Source organism: Arachis hypogaea, chromosome 16 (genome assembly GCF_003086295.3).
Source record: "Arachis hypogaea cultivar Tifrunner chromosome 16, arahy.Tifrunner.gnm2.J5K5, whole genome shotgun sequence".
NCBI lineage: Eukaryota > Viridiplantae > Streptophyta > Magnoliopsida > Fabales > Fabaceae > Arachis > Arachis hypogaea.
Window position 1 is genome coordinate 66,377,476 of NC_092051.1, and position 20,750 is coordinate 66,398,225.

Sequence of the window (20,750 nt, forward strand, 5' to 3'; positions counted from 1 at the left end):
TTCAACGCCCAGAACAAGCACCAATCTGGCGCTGAACGCCCAGAATTGTATGCAAGGATATTTTGCATGCCTAATTTGGTGCAAGGTTGTAAATCCTTGAACACCTCAGGATCTGTGGATCCCACAGGATCACCTCAGGATCTGTGGACCCCACAGGATCCCCACCTACCTCCACTCACTCTCTTCTCTCTTCTCAATCATCCTCTCTTCCCAATAAACACTCTTCACCAAAACTCTTCACCAATCACCTCAATCTCTCTCTTCCCTATCACCACTTCACCATTCACATCCATCCACTCTTCCCTATAAACCTACCTCATAAACTCCACCTACCTTCAAAATTCAAAATCAATTTCCCACCCAATCCCACCCATATGGCCGAATACACACATCCCTCCACCTCCTCCATATCTTCTTCTTCTTCTTCTATTCTTTCTTCGTTTGCTCAAGGGCGAGCAATATTCTAAGTTTGGTGTGGTAAAAGCATAAGCTTTTTGTTTTTCCATTACCATTGATGGCACCTAAGACCGGAGAATCCTCTAGAAAAGGGAAAAGGAAGACAAAAACTTCCACCTCTGAGTCATGGGAGATGGAAAGATTCATCTCCAAAGCTCATCAAGACCACTTCTATAATTTTGTGGCCAAGAAGAAGGTGATCCCCGAGGTCCCTTTCAAACTCAAAAGAAATGAGTATCCGGAGATCCGACATGAAATTCAAAGAAGAGGTTGGGAAGTTCTAACAAATCCCATCCAACAAGTCGGCATCCTAATGGTTCAAGAGTTCTATGCCAATGCATGGATCACCAAGAACCATGATCAAAGTAAGAACCTGAATCCAAAGAATTATGTTACAATGGTTCGGGGGAAATACTTAGATTTTAGTCCGGAGAATGTGAGGTTAGCGTTTAACTTGCCTATGATGCAAGGAGATGAGCGCCCCTACACTAGAAGGGTCAACTTTAATCAAAGGTTGGACCAAGTCCTCATGGACATATGTGTGGAAGGAGCTCAATGGAAGATTGACTCCAAAGGCAAGCCGGTTCAACCAAGAAGATTGGACCTCAAGCCTGTGGCTAGAGGATGGTTGGAGTTCATCCAACGCTCCATCATCCCCACTAGCAACCGATCTGAAGTTACTGTGGATCGGGCCATCATGATCCATAGCATCATGATTGGAGAGGAAGTAGAAGTTCATGAAGTCATCTCCCTTGAACTCAACAAAATAGCCGAAAAGTCCTCTCTTGGGGCAAGGCTAGCTTTTCCTCATCTTATTTGCCATCTATGTTACTCAGCTGGAGCTTTCATAGAAGGAGACATTCACATTGAGGAAGAGAAGCCCATCACTAAGAAAAAGATGGAGCAAGCAAGAGAGCCCATTCATGGAGCTCAAGAGGCGCAGGAAGCTCATCACCATGAGATCCCGGAGATGCCTCAAATGCATTTTCCTCCACAAAATTATTGGGAGCAAATCAACACCTCCCTAGGAGAATTAAGTTCCAACATGGGACAACTAAGGGTGGAACATCAAGAGCACTCCATCATCCTTCATGAAATAAGAGAAGATCAAAAAGCAATGAGGGAGGAGCAACAAAGACAAGGAAGAGACATAGAAGAGCTCAAGGACATCATTGGTTCCTCAAGAATGAAATGTTACCATCACTAAGATGGACTCATTCCTTGTTCTTACATTCTTTGTTTTTCGTTTTCTCTATGTTAAGTGCTTATCTAAGTTTGTGTCTTCATTACATGATCATTAGTAGTTAGTAACTTTGTCTTAAAGTTATGAATGTCCTATGAATCCATCACCTCTCTTAAATGAAAAATGTTTTAATTCAAAAGAACAAGAAGTACATAAGTTTCGAATTTATCCTTGAACTTAGTTTAATTATATTAATGTGGTGACAATGCTTCTTGTTTTCTGAATGAATGCTTGAACAGTGCATATGTCTTTCGAAGTTGTTGTTTAAGAATGTTAAATATGTTGGCTCTTGAAAGAATGATGACTAGGAGACATGTTATTTGATAATCTAAAAAATCATAAAAATGATTCTTGAAGCAAGAAAAAGCAGCAAAAAAAAAAAGCTTGCAGAAAAAAAAATAGCGAAAAATAGAAAGAAAAAAAGAAAAAGCAAGTAGGAAAAGCCAAAAGCTCTTAAAACCAAGAGGCAAGAGCAAAAAGCCAGTAACCCTTAAAACCAAAAGGCAAGGGCAATAAAAAGGATCCCAAGGCTTTGAGCATCAGTGGATAGGAGGGCCCAAAGGAATAAAATCCTGGCCTAAGCGGCTAAACCAAGCTGTCCCTAACCATGTGCTTGTGGCGTGAAGGTGTCAAGTGAAAACTTGAGACTGAGCGGTTAAAGTCAAGGTTCAAAGAAAAAGAAGAGTGTGATTAAGAACCCTGGACACCTCTAATTGGAGACTTTAGCAAAGCTAAGTCACAATCTGAAAAGGTTCACCCAATTATGTGTCTGTGGTATTTATGTATCCGGTGGTAATACTGGAAAAAAAAGTGCTTCGGGCCACGGCCAAGACTCATAAAGTAGCTGTGTTCAAGAATCAATATACTGAACTAGGAGAATCAATAACACTATCTGAACTCTGAGTTCCTATAGATGCCAATCATTCTAAACTTCAATGGATAAAGTGAGATGCCAAAACTATTCAAGAGGCAAAAAGCTACAAGTCCCTCTCATCTGATTGAAGCTATGTTTCATTGATAGTTTGGAATTTATAGTATATTATCTTCTTTTTATCCTATTTGATTTTCAGTTGATTGGGGACAAGCAACAATTTAAGTTTGGTGTTGTGATGAGCGGATAATTTATACGCTTTTTGGCATTGTTTTTAGTATGTTTTTAGTAGAATCTAGTTACTTTTAGGGATGTTTTCAATAGTTTTTATGTTAAATTCACATTTCTGGACTTTACTATGAGTTTGTGTGTTTTTCTGTGATTTCAGGTATTTTCTGGCTGAAATTGAGGGACTTGAGCAAAGGTTGAAGAAGGACTGCTGATGCTGTTGGATTCTGACCTCCCTGCACTCAAAGTGGATTTTCTGGAGCTACCGAACTCAAAATGGCGCGCTTCTAATTGCGTTGGAAAGTAGACATCCAGGGCTTTCCAGAAATGTATAATAGTCCATACTTTGAACGAGTTTAGATGACGTAAAAGTGCGTTGAACGCCACTTCTACGCTGCTGTCTGGAGTTAAACGCCAGAAACAAGTCAAAAAACAGAGTTGAACGCCAGAAATACGTTACAACCTGGCGTTCAACTCCAGAAAGAGCCTCTGCACGTGTAACATTCAAGCTCAGCCCAAGCACACACCAAGTGGGCCCTGGAAGTGGATTTATGCATCAATTACTTACTTCTGTAAACCCTAGTAGCTAGTTTATTATAAATAGAACTTTTATTATTGTATTAGACATCCTGAGTTTTATCTTCGGATCATAGAGTCTTGGTTACTCCGGTTCCCCTCTGGGGCCGAGACCAATGAACTCCATTATCACTTATGTATTTTCAACGGTAGAGTTTCTGCACTGCATAGATTAAGGTGTGGAGCTCTGCTGTTCCTCAAGGATTAATGCAAAGTACTACTGTTTTCTATTCAATTCAACTTATTCAGTTTCTAAGATATTCATTCGCACTTCAACCTGAATGTGATGAACGTGACAATCATCATCATTCCCTATGAATGCGTGCCTGACAACCACTTCCGTTCTACATTAGATTGAATGAGTATCTCTTAGATCTCTTAATCAGAATCTTTGTGGTATAAGCTAGATTGATGGCGGCATTCATGAGAATCCGGAAAGTCTAAACCTTGTCCGTGGTATTCTGAGTAGGACTCTGGGATTGAATGACTGTGACGAACTCCAAACTCGCGAGTGCTGGGCGTAGTGCCAGACGCAAAAGTATAGTAAATTCTGTTCCAGTATGATCGAGAACCTCCAAGATGATTAGCCATGCAGTGACAGCACGTCGGACCATTTTCACAGAGAGGAATAGGATGCAACCAACGACAAGGGTGATGCCTCCAGACGATTAGCCGTGCTGTGACAGAGCATTTGGACCATTTTCCCAAGAGGATTGAAAGTAGCCATTGGCACCGGTGACATCCTTACACAAAGCCAGCCATAGAAAGGAGTAAGACTGATTGGATGAAGACAGCAGGAAAGCAGGGGTTCAGAGGAATGAATGCATCTCCATAAGCTTATCTGAAATTCTTAACAATGATTTACATAAGTATTTCTATCCTTATTTTAGTATTAATTTCGAAAACTCCATAACTATTTTATATCCGCCTGACTGAGATTTACAAGGTGACCATAGCTTGCTTCATACCAACAATCTCCGTGGGATCGACCCTTACTCACGTAAGGTTTATTACTTGGACGACCCAGTGCACTTGCTGGTTAGTTATGCGAAGTTGTGAAGATATGTTTAGACCATGGTTCTGTGCATCCGTTTTTGGTGCCATCGCCAGGGAATCAATTTCGAACAACAATTCACAACTTGAGTAACAATTTCGCATACCAGCCGCTTAAACCAAGATTTTATTCCTGTAGGCCCTCCTATCCACTGGTGCTCAAATCCTTGGGATCCTCTTTATTTACCCTTGCCTTTTGGTTTTAAGGGTTATTGGCTTTTTTTTTGCTTGCTTTTTCTTTCTATTTTTTTTGCCTATTTTTTTTTCTGCAAACTTTGTTATTTGCTGCTTTTTCTTGCTTCAAGAATCATTTTTATGATTTTTCAGATTATCAAATAACATGTTTCCTAGTCATCATTCTTTCAAGAGCCAACATATTTAACATTCTTAAACAACAACTTCAAAAGACATATGCACTGTTCAAGCATACATTCAGAAAACAAGAAGCATTGTCAACACATCAATATAATTAAACTAAGTTCAAGGATAAATTCAAAACTCATGTACTTCTTGTTCTTTTGAATTAAAACATTTTTCATTTAAGAGAGGTGATGGATTCATAGGACATTCATAACTTTAAGACAAAGTTACTAACTACTAATGATCATGTAATGAAGACACAAACATAGATAAGCACTTAACATAGAGAAAATGAAAAACAGAAGAAATAAGAACAAGGAATGAATCCACCTTAGTGATGGTGCCGTTTCCTTCTTGAGGAACCAATGATGTCCTTGAGCTCTTCTATGTCTCTTCCTTGTCTTTGTTGCTCCTCCCTCATTGCTTTTTGATCTTCTCTAATTTCATGAAGGATGATGGAGTGCTCTTGATGTTCTACCCTTAATTGTCCCATGTTGGAACTTAATTCTTCTAGGGAGGTGTTGATTTTCTCCCAAAAGTTTTGTGGAGGAAAATGCATATGAGGCATCTCCGGGATCTCATGGTGATGAGCTTCCTGCGCCTCTTGAGCTCCATGAATGGGCTCTCTTGCTTGCTCCATCTTTTTCTTAGTGATGGGCTTCTCTTCCTCAATGTGAATGTCTCCTTCTATGGAAGCTCCAGCTGAGTAACATAGACGGCAGATAAGATGAGGAAAAGCTAGCCTTGCCCCAGGAGAGGGCTTTTCGGCTATTTTGTAGAGTTCAAGGGAGATGACTTCATGAACCTCTACTTCTTCTCCAATCATGATGCTATGGATCATGATGGCCCGATCCACAGTAACTTCAGATCGGTTGCTAGTGGGGATGATGGAGCGTTGGATGAACTCCAACCATCCTCTAGCCACAGGCTTGAGGTCCAATCTTCTTAGTTGAACCGGCTTGCCTTTGGAGTCAATCTTCCATTGAGCTCCTTCCACAGATATGTCCATGAGGACTTGGTCCAACCTTTGATTAAAGTTGACCCTTCTAGTGTAGGGGCGTTCATCTCCTTGCATCATAGGCAAGTTAAACGCCAACCTCACATTTTCCGGACTAAAATCCAAGAATTTCCCCCGAACCATTGTAACATAGTTCTTTGGATCCGGGTTCTTACTTTGATCATGGTTCTTGCTGATCCATGCATTGGCATAGAACTCTTGAACCATTAGGATGCTGACTTGTTGGATGGGATTTGTTAGAACTTCCCAACCTCTTCTTTGAATTTCATGTCGGATCTCTGGATACTCATTTCTTTTGAGTTTGAAAGGGACCTCGGGGATCACCTTCTTCTTGGCCACAACATCATAGAAGTGGTCTTGATGAGCTTTGGAGATGAATCTTTCCATCTCCCATGACTCGGAGGTGGAAGTTTTTGTCTTCCCTTTCCCTTTTCTAGAGGATTCTCCGGTCTTAGGTGCCATCAATGGTAATGGAAAAACAAAAAGCTTATGCTTTTACCACACCAAACTTAGAATATTGCTCACCTCGAGCAAGAAAATAAAGAATTAGATGAAGAAGAAGAAGAAAAGATGGAGAAGAGGGGGGAGGTGTGTTTCTGCCAAGAAGAGAAGAGAGGGTTGTGTTGTGTGAAAATGAGGAAGAATGGAAGGCTTTATATAGGGAAGGGAGGGGGTTAAGGTTCGGCCATATGGGTAGGTTTGGGTGGGAAATTGATTTGAATTTTGAAGGTAGGTAGAGTTTATTGGGTAGGTTTATGGGGAAGAGTGGGTGGATGTGAGTGGTGAAGGGTTAATAGGGAAGAGAGATGGAGGTGATAGGTGAAGGGTTTTGGGGAAGAGTGTTTATTGGGAATAGAGGATGATTGAGAAGAGAGAAGAGAGTGAGTGGAGGTAGGTAGGGATCCTGTGGGGTCCACAGATCCTGAGGTGTTCAAGGATTTACAACCTTGCACCAAATTAGGCATGTAAAATGCCCTTGCACACAACTCTAGGCGTTCAGCGCCAGGTTGGTGCCCATTTTGGGCGTTCAACGCCCATTTGTTGCCCATTTCTGGCGTTGAACGCCAGAACCATGCTTGTTCTGGGCGTTCAGGCCAGCTCCTCTCCAGGGTGCAATTCTGGCATTCAGCGCCCAGATGATGCCCATTTTGGGCGTTCAGCGCCAGAACCATGCTCTGTTCTAGCGTTGAACGCCAGGCAGGTGCTTCCTCCAGGGTGTGATTTTTCTTCTGCTGTTTTCGATTCTGTTTCTAAATTTTTCGTTTATTTTGTGATTCCACATGATCATGAACCTAAGAAAATATGAAAAAAATAAAATTAGATAAATAAACATTGGGTTGCCTCCCAAGAAGCGCTTCTTTAATGTCAATAGCTTGACAGTGGGCTCTCATGGAGCCTCACAGATGTGCAGAGCTTTGTTGAGACCTCCCAATACCAAACTTAGAGTTTGGATATGGGGGTTTGACACCAAACTTAGAGTTTGGTTGTGGCCTCCCAACACCAAACTTAGAGTTTGACTGTGAGGGCTTTGGTTGACTCTGCTTTGAGAGAAGCTTTTTCTGCTTCCTCTCCATGGATGTAGAGAAAGATCCTTGAGTTGTAAACACAAGGTTGTCCTTATTTAATTGAAGGATCAATTCTCCTCTGTCCACATCAATCACAGCTCTTGCTGTGGCTAGGAAAGGTCTTCCTAGGATGATGGATTCATCCTCTTCCTTTCCAGTATCCAGGACTATGAAATCAGCAGGGATGTCAAGGCCTTCAACCTTTACTAACACGTCCTCTACTTGTTCATAACCCTGTTTTCTTGAATTGTCTGCCATCTCTAATGAGATTTTAGCAGCTTGCACCCGATAGATTCCCAGTTTCTCTATTACAAATAGGGGCATGAGGTTTATTCCTGAACCAAGGTCACACAGAGCCTTAAAGATCATGGTGCCTATGGTACAAGGTATTATGAACTTTCCAGGATCCTGTCTCTTCTGAGGCAATGTCAGTTGATCCAGATTACTTAGTTCATTGGTGAACAAGGGAGGTTCATCTTCCCAAGTTTCAATACCAAATAATTTGGCATTTAGTTTCATGATTGCACCAAGGAACTTGGCAGCTTGCTCTTCAGTAACATCCTCATTGTCTTCAGAAGAGGAATACTCATCAGAGCTCATGAATGGCATAAGGAGGTTCAATGGAATCTCTATGGTTTCTAGATGAGTCTCAGATTCCTTAGGTTCCTCAGAGGGAAGCTCCTTATTGATCACTGGATGTCCCAGGAGGTCTTCCTCCTTGGGATTCATGTCCTTCTCCTCTCTTGTGGGTTCGGCCATGGCAATTAATTCAATGGCCTTGCACTCTCCTTTTGGATTCTCTTCTGTATTGCTTGGGAGAGTACTAGGAGGGATTTCAGTGATCCTTTTACTCAGCTGGCCCACTTGTGCTTCCAAATTTCTAATGGAAGACCTTGTTTCATTCATGAAACTCACAGTGGCCTTAGATAGATCAGAGACTAAATTTGCTAAGCTAGATGGATTCTGCTCAGAATTCTCTGTCTGTTGCTGAGTGGATGATGGAAAAGGCATGATATTGCTAAACCTGTTTCTTCCACCATTATTAAAGCCTTGTTGAGGCTTTTGATCCTTCCATGAGAGATTTGGGTGATTTCTCCATGATGGATTGTAGGTGTTTCCATATGGTTCACCCATGTATTTTAACTCTGCTATTGCAGGGTTCTCAGGTCATAAGCTTCTTCCTCAGAAGATGCCTCTTGAGTACTGTTGGATGCAGCTTGCATTCCATTCAGACTCTGAGAAATCTTATTGACTTGCTGAGTCAATATTTTATTCTGAGCCAATATGGCATTCAGAGTATCAATTTCAAGAACTCCCTTCTTCATAGGCGTCCCATTACTCACAGGATTCCTCTCAGAAGTGTACATAAATTGGTTATTAGCAACCATGTCAATGAGTTCTTGAGCTTCTGCAGGCATTTTCTTTAGGTGAATGGATCCACCTGCAGAAGTATCCAATGACATCTTTGATAGCTCAGACAAATCATCATAGAATATATCCAGGATGGTCCATTCTGAAAGCATGTCAGAAGGACACTTTTTGGTCAGCTGCTTGTATCTTTCCCAAGCTTTATAGAAGGATTCACCTTCTTTCTGTCTGAAGGTTTGAACATCAGCTCTAAGCTTGCTCAGCTTTTGAGGAGGAAAGAACTTGGCTAAGAAAGCCGTGACCAGCTTATCCCAAGAGTTCAGGCTGTCTTTGGGTTGAGAGTCCAACCATATTCTAGCTCTATCTCTTACAGCAAAAGGGAAAAACATGAGCCTGTAGACTTCAGGATCTACTCTATTAGTCTTAACAGTATCATAGATCTGCAAGAATTCAGTTAAGAACTGAAAAGGATCTTCAGATGGAAGTCCATGAAACTTGCAGTTCTGCTGCATCAGAGAAACTAGCTGAGGTTTCAGCTCAAAATTGTTTGCTCCAATGGTAGGAATGGAGATGCTTCTTCCATGTAAATTGGAATTAGGTGCAGTAAAGTCACCAAGCATTCTCCTTGCATTATTGTTGTTGGGTTCGGCTGCCATCTCCTTTACTTGTTCGAAATTTTCAATAAGGTTGTCTCTGGATTGTTGTAATTTAGCTTCTCTTAGTTTTCTCTTCAGAGTCCTTTCAGGTTCTGGATCAGCTTCAACAAGAATGCCTTTTTCTTTGTCCCTGCTCATAAGAAAGAGAAGAGAAAAAGAAAAGAAGAGGAATCCTCGATGTCACAGTAAAGAGGTTCCTTATTGTTAGTAGAAGAAGAAAAGGAATAGGGGTGAAGAAGAATGAAGAATCCAAACACCAAGGTGATTATAGGAGCAGAGATGTGAGATGAAGAGAAGTGTTAGTAGATGAATAAATAAATAGAAGGGGATAAGGAAGAAGGATTTTCGAAAATAATTTTTGAAAAAGAGTTAGTGATTTTCGAAAATAGTTTTTGAAAAAGGTTAGTAGTTTTTCGAAAATTCAAATAAAAAATAAAATAATTAGTCTAACTAAAAAGAAATTTTGAAAAATAGGGAAGATTTTTTCAAAAATTAGAGAGAGAGAGTTAGTTAGGTAGTTTTGAAAAAGGTAAGAAACAAACAAAAAGTTAGTTAGTTAGTTGAAACAAATTTTGAAAAGATAAGAAGTTAGGAGGTTAGAAAATATATTTTGCAATCACTTTTTTGAAAAAGGTAAGATAAGAAGATATTTTTGAAAAGATATGATAGAAATTAGTTTTTGAAAAAGATTTGATTTTTAAAATCTCAATTAATGACTTGATTCACAAGAAATCACAAGATATGATTCTAGAACTTAAAGTTTGAATCTTTCTTAACAAGTAAGTAACAAACTTGAAATTTTTTAATCAAAACATTAATTGATGATGTTATTTTCGAAAATATGATGTAAAATTAAGAAAAATATTTTTGAAAAATATTTTTGAAATGTTCAAAAATAACTAAAAAAATTGAAAAAAGATTTGATTTTTGAAAAAGATAAGATTTTTTTTAAATTGAAAATTTGATTTGACTCATAAAAACAACTAGATTTTAAAAATTTTTGAAAAAGTCAAATCTAATTTTCGAAATTTTAAGAGAGAAAAAGGGAAAGATATTTTTTTGATTTTTGAATTTTTATGATGAGGGAGAAAAACAAGAAAAATGATGCAATGCATGAAAGTTATGGATCAAAACAATGAATGCATGCAAGAATGCTATGAATGTCAAGATGAACACCAAGAACACTATGAAGATCATGATGAACATCAAGAACACATTTTTGAAAAATTTTTAATGCAAAGAAAACATGCAAGACACCAAACTTAGAATTCTTTAATGCTTAGACATAAAGAATTCAGGAATGCATATGAAAAACAAGAAAAGACACAAAACATGCAAATTCAAAGATCAAACAAGAAGACTTACCAAGAACAACCTGAAGATCATGAAGAACACTATGAATGCATGAATTTTTTTCGAAAAATGCAAGATGAACATGCAATTGACACCAAACTTATAACATGACTCAAGACTCAAACAAGAAACACAAAAAATATTTTTGATTTTTATGATTTTCTAATTTTTTTGTATTTTTTTTCAAAAATTATTTGAAAAACAAAAATAAGGATTCCAAAATTTTTAATATGAATTCCAGGAATCTAGCATTCTTAGTCTAAAGCTCCAATCTGAGGGTTAGGCATGGCTTAATAGCCAGCCAAGCTTTTGCATATAACATCAGAGAATATACTGCTCATTACTTATCAAAGTAACTTGCCTCTATGCTGATGGTTTGGAAGCCTCAGTCCAAAAGAATTTAGACATGGCTTTATAGCTAGTCAGGCTTCAACATGCTTCATGAAACACTAGAATTCATTCTTAAAAATTTTGAAAAAAAATATATTTTTGAAAACAATTTTTTTTTTAGAAAACAAAGGAGAAATTTTTGAAAGATTTTTTAAAACTTTTTGAAAAGAAAACAAAAAGAAAGTTACCGAATCTAAGCAACAAGATGAACCGTCAGTTGTCCAAACTCGAACAATCCCCGGCAACGGCGCCAAAAACTTGGTGTTGTTGCTGGATCAAACTTGGCACTGATGTTACCGGACCAAAAGCTTGCCGAAAACTCGAACAATCCACGGCAACGGCGCCAAAAACTTGGTATGCGAAATTGTTACTCAGGTTGTGAATTATTGTTCGAAATTGATTCCCTGGCGATGGCTCCAAAAACGGATGCACAGAACCATGGTCTAAACATATCTTCACAACTTCGCATAACTAACCAGCAAGTGCACTGGGTCGTCCAAGTAATAAACCTTACGTGAGTAAGGGTCGATCCCACGGAGATTGTTGGTATGAAGCAAGCTATGGTCACCTTGTAAATCTCAGTCAGGCGGATATAAAATAGTTATGGAGTTTTCGAAATTAATACTAAAATAAGAATAGAAATACTTATGTAAATCATTGGTGAGAATTTCAGATAAGCGTATGGAGATGCATTCATTCCTCTGACCCTTGCTTTCCTACTGTCTTCATCCAATCAGTCTTACTCCTTTCTATGGCTGGCTTTGTGTAAGGATGTCACCGGTGCTAATGGCTACTTTCAATCCTCACGGGAAAATGGTCCAAATGCTCTGTCACAGCACGGCTAATCGTCTGGAGGCATCACCCTTGTCGTTGGTTGCATCCTATTCCTCTCTGTGAAAATGGTCCGATGCGCTGTCACTGCATGGCTAATCATCTTGGAGGTTCTCGATCATACTGGAATAGAATTTACTATCCTTTTGCGTCTGTCACTACGCCCAGCACTCGCAAGTTTGGAGTTCGTCACAGTCATTCAATCCCAGAGTCCTACTCGGAATACCACGGACAAGGTTTAGACTTTCCGAACTCTCATGAATGCCGCCATCAATCTAGCTTATACCACGAAGATTCTGATTAAGAAATCTAAGAGATACTCATTCAATCTAATGTAGCATGGAAGTGGTTGTCAGGCACGCGTTCATAGGGAATGATGATGATTGTAACGTTCATCACATTCAGGTTGAAGTGCGAATGAATATCTTAGAAACTGAATAAGTTGAATTGAATAGAAAACAGTAGTACTTTGCATTAATCCTTGAGGAACAGTAGAGCTCCACACCTTAATCTATGGAGTGCAGAAACTCTACCGTTGAAAATACATGAGTGATAATGGAGTTCATTGGTCTCGGCCCCAGAGGGGAACCGGAGTAACCAAGACTACGAATACAATGATAAAAAGTTCTATTTATAATAAACTAGTCACTAGGGTTTACAGAAGTAAGTAATTGATGCATAAATCCACTTCCGGGGCCCACTTGGTGTGTGCTTCGGCTGAGCTTGAAGTCTACACGTGGAGAGGTCATTCTTGGAGTTGAACGCCAGCTTTTGTGCCAGTTTGGGCGTTGAACTCCACTTTGCAACTTGTTTCTGGCGCTGGACGCCAGAATTGGGCAGAGAGCTGGCGTTGAACGCTAGTTTGCGTCGTCTAAACTTGGGCAAAGTATGGACTATTATATATTGCTGGAAAGCCCTGGATGTCTACTTTCCAATGCAATTGGAAGCTCCAGAAAATCCATTTTGAGTGCAGGGAGGTTAGAATCCAACAGCATCAGCAGTCCTTCTTCATCCTCTGAATCTGATTTTTGCTCAAGTCCCTCAATTTCAGCCAGAAAATACCTGAAATCACAGAAAAACACACAAACTCATAGTAATGTCCAGAAATGTGAATTTAACATAAAAACTAATGAAAACATCCCTAAAAGTAACTAGATTCTACTAAAAACAACGCCAAAAAGCGTATAAATTATCCGCTCATCAGAGCCTTAAAGACCTAACTTTTGATAGGCTCCTACGGGGCCTGCAGGGTTTCGCAACTCGACTTACCCTATGTACCGATACATGCTTATGATAATTGTGTGCATATACTTTAATAGGTGTGATCATACCAGCACTAATGCACCGGATCCCACCAGAACTCCGTAGTTAAGCGTGCTTAGGCTAGAGTAGTACTAGGATGGGTGACCTCCTGGGAAATCCTCGTGTTGTACCTTTTTTTTTACGTCGTGGTTACCCCCATTCTTTAAACGACGCTATCTCGAATAGTTTAGCTATAGCGAGCCTTAATGAACTGATTTTCGGCAACCTCCCACGGGCCCTGCACGGCTTTGCCGCTCGACTTACCCTACGTCGCGATACATGCTTATGATAACTGTGTGCACATACTTTAATAGGTGTGATCATACCAGCACTAATGCTCCGGATTCCACCAAAACTCTGTAGTTAAGCGTGCTTGGGCTAGAGTAGTACTAGGATGGGTGACCCCCTGGGAAGTCTTCGTGTTGTACCTTTTTTTTTTACGTCGTGCTTACCCTCGTTCTTTAAACGATGCTATCTCTAATAGTTTAGCTATAGTGAGCCTTAATGAACTGATTTTCTGCAAGCTCCCACGGGCCCTGCAGGGCTTCGCAACTCAACTTACCCTACGTCGCGAGACATTCTTATGATAATTGTGTGCACATACTTTAATAGATGCGATCATACCAGCACTAATGCACCGGATCCAATCAGAACGCCGCAGTTAAGCGTGCTTGGGCGAGAGTAGTACTAAGATTGGTGACCTCCTAGGAAGTCCTCATGTTGCACCTCTTTATTTTTTTTTCCGTCGTGCTTACCCTCGTTCTTTAAATGACACTATCTCGAATATTTTACCTAAAGCAAGCCTTAATGAACTGATTCTCGGCAGGCTCCCACGGACCCAGCAGGTCTTCCCAACTAGACTTACCCTATGTCGCGACACATGCTTATGATAATTGTGTGCGCATACTTCAGTAGGCGCAATCATACTAACACTAATGCACCAGATCCCATCAGAACTCCGCAGTTAAGAGTGCGTGTGCGGGAGCGGTACTAGGATGGGTGACCTCTTGGGAAGTCCTCGTGTTGCACCTTTTTTTTCTTTACGTCGTGATTACCCTCGTTCTTTAAATGACGCTATCTCGAATTAGTTAGCTAAAGTGAGACTTAATGACCTGACTTTCGGTAGGCTACTGCGGGGCCTGCAGGGCTTCGCAGCTCGACATACCCTTTGTCGCGATACATGCTTATAATGATTGTGTGCACACACTTTAATAGGTGTGATCATACCAGCACTAACGCACCGGATCCCACCAGAACTCCGTAGTTAAGCGTGGTTGGGCGAAAGTAGTACTAGGATGGGTGACCTCCTCGAAAGTCCTCGTGTTGCACCTTTTTTTTTTTTACATCGTGCTTACCCTCGTTCTTTGAACGACGCTATCTGGAATAGTTTACCTAAAGCGAGACTTAATGACCTGATTTTTGGCAGGCTAACACGGGCCCCGCAAGGCTTCGCAACTCGACTTACCCTACGTCGTGAGACATGCTTATGATAATTGTGTGAGCATACTTTAACAGGTGCGTTCATGCCGGCACTAATGCACCGGATCCCATCAGAACTCCGCAGTTAAGCGTGCTTGGGCGAGTGTAGTACTAGGATGGGTGACATCCTCGGAATTCCTCGTGTTGCACCACTTTTCTTTTTTTTTTTTTACGTCGTGCTTACCCTTGTTCTTTAAACGACGCTATCTTGAATAGTTTAGCTAATGCGAGCCTTAATGACCTGACTTTCGGCAGGCTCCTACGGGGTCAGCAGGGCTTCGCAGCTCGACTTACCCTATGTAGCGATACATGCTTATGATAATTGTGTGCATATACTTTAATAGGTGTGATCATACCTGTACTAATGCATCGGATCCCATCAGAACTCCGCAGTTAAGCATGCTTGGGTGAGAGTAGTACTTGGATGGGTGACCTCCTCAGAATTCCTCGTGGAGTACCACTTTTCTTTTTTTTTTTTACGTCGTGCTTACAATTGTTTTTTAAACGACGCAATCTTGAATAGTTTAGCTAAAGTGAGCCTTAATGACCTGATTTTTGGCAGGCTCCTACGGTCTCACAGGGCTTCACAGCTCGACTTACCCTACGTCATGACACATGCTGATGATAATTGTGTACGCATGCTTTAATAGCTGCGATCATACCAGCACTAATGCCCCGGATCCCATCAGAACTCCGCAGTTAAGCGTGCTTGGGCAAGAGTCGTACTAGGATGGGTAACCTCCTGGGAAGTCCTCATGTTGCACCTCTTTTTTTTTTAACGTCGTGCTTACCCTCGTTCTTTAAACGACGCTATCTCGAATAGTTTAGCAAAAGCGAGCCTTAGTGAACTGATTTTAGGCAAGCTCCCACGGGACCCGCAGGGCTTCGTAGCTCGACCTACCCTACATCACGAGACATGCTTATGATAATTGTGTGCACATACTTTAATAGGTGCGATCATACCAGCACTAATGCACCGGATCCCATCAAAACTCCGCAGATAAGCATGCTTGGGCAAGAGTAGTACTAGGATGGGTGACCTCCTGAGAAGTCCTCGTGTTGGACCTCTTTTTTTTTTACGTCGTGCTTACCCACATTCTTTAAAAGACGTTATCTCGAATAGTTTAGCTAAAGCGAGCCTTAGTGAACTTATTTTCGGCAAGCTCTCACGGGACACGCAGGGCTTCGCAGCTCGACTTACCCTACGTAGCGAGACATGCTTATGATAATTGTGTGCCCAAACTTTAATAGGTGCGATCAAACCAGCACTAATGCACCGGATCCCATCAAAACTCAGCAGTTAAGCGTGCTTTGGCGAGAGTAGTACTACGATGGGTGACCTCCTGGGAAGTCCTCGTGTTGCACCTCTTTTTTTTTTTTTTTTTACGTCGTGCTTACCCTCGTTCTTTAAACGACGCTATCTCGAATAGTTTAGCTAAAGTAAGCCTTAATGATCTAATTTTCGACAAGCTCCCACGGGACCCGCAGGGCTTCGCAACTCGACTTACCCTACATCGCGAGACATGCTTATGATAATTGTGTGCGCACACTTTAATAGGTGCGATCATGCTAGCACTAATGCACCGGATCCCATTAGAACTACGTAGTTAAGGGTGCTTGGACGAGAGTAGTACTAGGATGGGTGACCTCCTCAAAATTCCTCGTGTTGCACCACTTTTCTTTTTTTTTTACGTCTTGCTTACCCTTGTTCTTTAAACGACAATATTTTGAATAGTTTAGCTAAAGCGAGCCTTAATGACTTGATTTTCGGCAAGCTCCCACGGGCCAACAGGACTTCGCAGCTCGACTTACCCTACGTCGTGACACATGCTAATGATAATTGTGTGCGCATAGTTTAATAGGTGCGATCATACCAGCACTAATGCATTGGATCCCATCAGAACTCCGCAGTTAAGCGTGCTTGGGCAAGAGTAGTACTAGGATGTGTGACCTCCTGTGAAGTCCTCATGTTGCACCTATTTTTCTTTTTTTTTTTAACGTCGTGCTTACCCTTATTCTTTAAATGACGCTATCTTGAATAGTTTAGCTAAAGTGAACCGTAGTGAACTGATTTTCGGCAAGCTCCCACGGAACCCGCAGGGCTTCGCAGCTCGACTTACCCAACGTCACGAGACATGCTTATGATAATTGTGTGCGCATACTTTAATAGGTGCGATCATACCAGCACTAATGCACAGGATCCTATCAGAACTCCGTAGTTAAGCGTGCTTGGGCGAGGGTAGTAATATGATGGGTGACCTCCACCAGTAACCGCTCTGAAGTCACTGTCAAAAGAGCAGTGATGATCCACTGTATTATGCTGGGAAAAGAAGTGGAGGTCCATCAATTAATTCCTTGAGAAATTTACACAATTGCAAATAAGGAATCCACTGAAGCCAAATTGGCCTACCCAAGCTTGATCAGTCTGTTATGTAAAGATGCGGGAGTACAAATAGGTGTTGATGAGTATATCCCAGTGGAACACTCAATGACCAAAAGGGTGATGGATGGACCTCAAGTTCAAGACAACCTCATCAAAAGGAGGGCGCATGAGCTCCTCCCAGAAATTCCTCAATTTGACTATTGGACCCGCTTAGAAGCATCTGTTAACAAGCTGCAAGAATCTATGGATCAACTCAAAGAAGAGCAGCAGAATCAGAACAGCATGCTCTGCAAACTGCTCAGAGAACAAGAGAAGCAAGGGCGTGAGCTACAGGAACTAAAGCACCAAAAGCTGTCCCTTGAAGAGCCAAGCGTCCTACAAATTGAAGGAGCACTTGCCTCTCCAAATGCAGGGTGTTGAATCCTAACTCTGTGATAACTTTTGTTATTAGAGATCTATTTTAAGAGTCACATGAGCATTAGTATTAGAGTCATTTATTATTTTGTCTTTAATTTCCTTTCTTTTATTATTATCTATCTAATTTTATGTTTATTTTATGTCTTATTTTTATTCCATGATCATCAGTGTCTAGTGTCTATGTGGTGCACGAAATTGTGATCTCAATGGTGCCAAAAACTTGGTACGCACTATCATAATCTCAATTCTTCTTCACAACTTCGCACAACTAACCAGCAAGTGCACTGGGTCGTCCAAGTAATGAACCTTACGTGAGTAAGCTATGGTCATCTTGTAAATCTCAGTCAGGCAGATTCAAATGGTTATGAGGTTTTGATAATTAAAATTTAAATAAAATAAGATAAAAATTCAATAACATTTCTCCTTTTCATCATTCTTTCAAGAGCCAACAAATTTAACATTCATAAACAAAAAATTCAAAAAAATATGCACTATTCAAGCATTCATTCAGAAAACAAAAAGTGTTGCCACCACATCAAAATAATTAAACTAAGCTCAAGGATGAATTTGAAATCATGTACTTCTTGTTCTTTTGTTTTTAGAACATTTTTCATTTAAGAAAGGTGATGGATTCATAGGACATTCATAGCTTTAAGGCATATACACTAGACACTAATGATCATGTAATAAGACACAAACATAAATAAAAATAAAGCATGGAGAACGAAAACAGAAAAAAAATTAACTAGACAAGGAGATTAAGGAACGGGTCCACCTTAGTGAGGGTGGTGTCTTCTTCCTCTTGAAGAACCAATGGTGTTCTTGAGCTCCTCTATGTCTCTTCCTTGCCTTTGTTGCTCCTCCCTCATAGCCCTTTGATCTTCTCTAATCTCATGGAGAATGATGGAGTGCTCTTGGTGCTCCATCCTTAGTTGTCCCATGTTGGAACTTAACTCTCCTAAGGAGGTGTTAATTTTCTCCCAATAGTTTTGTGGAGGAAAGTGCATCCCCTGAGGTATCTCAGGGATTTTATGGTGAGGAATTTTGTCATGCTCTTGTTGAGGTCCATGATCTCTTGTTTCCTCCATCCTTTTCTTCGTGATGGGCTTGTCCTCATCAATGAGGATGTCTCCCTCTATGTCAATCCCAGCCAAATTGCAGAGGTGGCAAATGAGGTGAGGAAAGGCTAACCTTGCCAAAGTGGAGGACTTGTCAGCCACCTTGTAGAGTTCTTGAGGTATAATCTCATGAACTTCCACTTCCTCCCCAATCATGATACTATGGATCATGATGGCCCGATCCACAATTACTTCGGATCGGTTGCTAGTAGGAATGATAGAGCGTTGGATGAACTCCAACCAGCTTCTAGCTACAGGCTTTAGGTCTGGTCTTCTCAATTGAACCGGTTTACCTCTTGAGTTAACTTTCCATTGAGCTCCTTCCACACATATGTCCATCAGGACTTGGTTCAACCTTTGATCAAAGTTGACCCTTCTAGTGTAGGGGCGTGCGTTTTCTTGTATCATTGGCAAGTTGAACGCCAACCTTACATTTTCCGGACTGAAATCTAAGTATTTCCCCCGAACCATTGTAAGCCAATTCTTTGGATTCGGGTTCATACTTTGATCATGGTTCCTAGTGATTCATGCGTTTACATAGAACTCTTGAACCATTAAGATTCTGACTTGTTGAATAGGATTGGAGAGTACTTTCCATCCTCTTCTTCTAATCTCTTGTCGGATCTCTGGATACTCACTCCTTTTGAGCTTGAAAGGGACCTCAGGGATCACCTTCATCTTGGCCACAACTTCATAGAAGTGGTCTTGATGGACCTTTGAGATAAATCTCTCCATCTCCCATGACTCAGAGGTGGAAGCAATTGCCTTCCCTGTCCTCTTTCTTGAGGTTTCTCTGGCCTTAGGTGCCATTAATGGTTATGGAAAAACAAAAAGCAACGCTTTTACCACACCAAACTTAAAATGTTTGCTCATCCTCGAGCAAAAAAAAAAAGAAAATAGTAGAAGAGGAAGAAAATGGAGGAGATGGAGGGGAAGAGTGTATTCGGCTAAGGGGAAAAGAAGTGTTTGTAATGTGTGAAAATGAGGTAGTGTTGAGGGGTTTATATAGGGGTGGGGGAGGGTTAGGTTTCGTGTATTAGGGTTGGGTTTGAGAGGGAAAGGAATTTGAATTTGGAGGTAGGTGGGGTTGTTGGGGAAGAGTGGATGGATATGAGTGGTGAAGGGTATTTGGGGAAGAGATATGAATGTGATTGGTGAAGGGTATTTGGGGAAGAGTGTTGTGAAAGGGTGTGAAGAGGAGAGAAGAAGAAGTGGGGTAGGTGGGGATCCTGTGAGGTCTACAGATCCTGAGGGGTCAAAGACTTAACATCCCTGCTCCATTTAGGCGTGCAAAACGCCCTTAGAGTGCATTTCTGGCGTTAAACGCCATGTTGCTGCTTGTTTCTGGCGTTTAACGCCAGCTTTTCTTCCATTCTTGGCGTTAAACGCCAATTAGATGCTCTGTTCTGGCATTCAACGCCAGTTTAGGTGCTTGTTTCTGGCATTTAATGCCAGCTTGATGCTTCTTTCTGGCGTTAAACGCCAGTTTGATGCTTCTTACTGGCGTTTAAACGCCAGTAAGCTCTTCCTCCAGGGTGAGCTATTTTTCATGCTGTTTTTCATTCTGTTTTTGATTTTTCAGTTGTTTTTGTGACTTTACATGATCATCAACCTAAAGAAAACATAAAATAGCAATGGAAAATATATAGATATAATTAAATAACATTGGGTTGCCTCCCAATAAGCGCTTCTTTAATGTCAATAGCTTGACAGTGAGTTCTCATGGAGCCTCACAGATAATCAAAGCAATGTTGGGGCCTCCCAACACCAACTTAAAGTTTGGTTGTGGCCTCCCAACACCAAACTTAGAGTTTGAATGTAGGGGTTTTATTTGACTCTGTATTGAGAGAAGCTTTTCATGCTTCCTCTCCATGGTACAGAAGGAGAACCTTGAGTTTTGAATACAAGGTAGTCCTCATTTAACTGAAGGACCAACTCTCCTCTGTCAACATCAATCACAGCTTTTGCTGTGGCTAGGAAGGGTCTGCCAAGGATGATGGATTCATCCTCATCCTTCCCAGTGTCTAGGATTATGAAATCAGTAGGGATGTAAAGGTCTTCAACCTTTACTAGCACGTTCTCT

General features: G+C 40.9%; 11 non-coding genes and 2 pseudogenes across 11 annotated transcripts; all 13 read left to right on the top strand.

Annotated features, from left to right (window-relative positions):
- Positions 1–8,887: 8,887 nt before the first annotated feature.
- On the top strand, positions 8,888–8,995 carry LOC112761786 (small nucleolar RNA R71). Its single transcript, XR_003182163.1, has one exon. It is a non-coding gene; the product is annotated as a small nucleolar RNA R71 (small nucleolar RNA).
- Positions 8,996–13,285: 4,290 nt separating this feature from the next.
- LOC112762292 (5S ribosomal RNA) lies at positions 13,286–13,404 on the top strand. The gene has a single exon (XR_003182632.1). It is a non-coding gene; the product is annotated as a 5S ribosomal RNA (ribosomal RNA).
- A 178-nt stretch (positions 13,405–13,582) lies between these two features.
- LOC112759421 (5S ribosomal RNA) lies at positions 13,583–13,701 on the top strand. The gene has a single exon (XR_003180176.1). It is a non-coding gene; the product is annotated as a 5S ribosomal RNA (ribosomal RNA).
- Positions 13,702–13,880: 179 nt separating this feature from the next.
- LOC112759537 (5S ribosomal RNA) lies at positions 13,881–13,999 on the top strand. The gene has a single exon (XR_003180271.1). It is a non-coding gene; the product is annotated as a 5S ribosomal RNA (ribosomal RNA).
- Positions 14,000–14,183: 184 nt separating this feature from the next.
- Positions 14,184–14,302, top strand: LOC112759557 (5S ribosomal RNA; annotated as a pseudogene).
- A 181-nt stretch (positions 14,303–14,483) lies between these two features.
- On the top strand, positions 14,484–14,602 carry LOC112759369 (5S ribosomal RNA). The gene has a single exon (XR_003180134.1). It is a non-coding gene; the product is annotated as a 5S ribosomal RNA (ribosomal RNA).
- Positions 14,603–14,783: 181 nt separating this feature from the next.
- On the top strand, positions 14,784–14,902 carry LOC112759209 (5S ribosomal RNA). The gene has a single exon (XR_003179988.1). It is a non-coding gene; the product is annotated as a 5S ribosomal RNA (ribosomal RNA).
- Positions 14,903–15,091: 189 nt separating this feature from the next.
- LOC112759689 (5S ribosomal RNA) lies at positions 15,092–15,210 on the top strand (annotated as a pseudogene).
- A 187-nt stretch (positions 15,211–15,397) lies between these two features.
- LOC112759242 (5S ribosomal RNA) lies at positions 15,398–15,516 on the top strand. The gene has a single exon (XR_003180021.1). It is a non-coding gene; the product is annotated as a 5S ribosomal RNA (ribosomal RNA).
- Positions 15,517–15,698: 182 nt separating this feature from the next.
- On the top strand, positions 15,699–15,817 carry LOC112759346 (5S ribosomal RNA). Its single transcript, XR_003180114.1, has one exon. It is a non-coding gene; the product is annotated as a 5S ribosomal RNA (ribosomal RNA).
- A 181-nt stretch (positions 15,818–15,998) lies between these two features.
- LOC112762315 (5S ribosomal RNA) lies at positions 15,999–16,117 on the top strand. The gene has a single exon (XR_003182655.1). It is a non-coding gene; the product is annotated as a 5S ribosomal RNA (ribosomal RNA).
- A 188-nt stretch (positions 16,118–16,305) lies between these two features.
- LOC112759500 (5S ribosomal RNA) lies at positions 16,306–16,424 on the top strand. Its single transcript, XR_003180239.1, has one exon. It is a non-coding gene; the product is annotated as a 5S ribosomal RNA (ribosomal RNA).
- Positions 16,425–16,609: 185 nt separating this feature from the next.
- LOC112759359 (5S ribosomal RNA) lies at positions 16,610–16,728 on the top strand. Its single transcript, XR_003180123.1, has one exon. It is a non-coding gene; the product is annotated as a 5S ribosomal RNA (ribosomal RNA).
- The last annotated feature ends 4,022 nt before the right edge of the window (positions 16,729–20,750 follow it).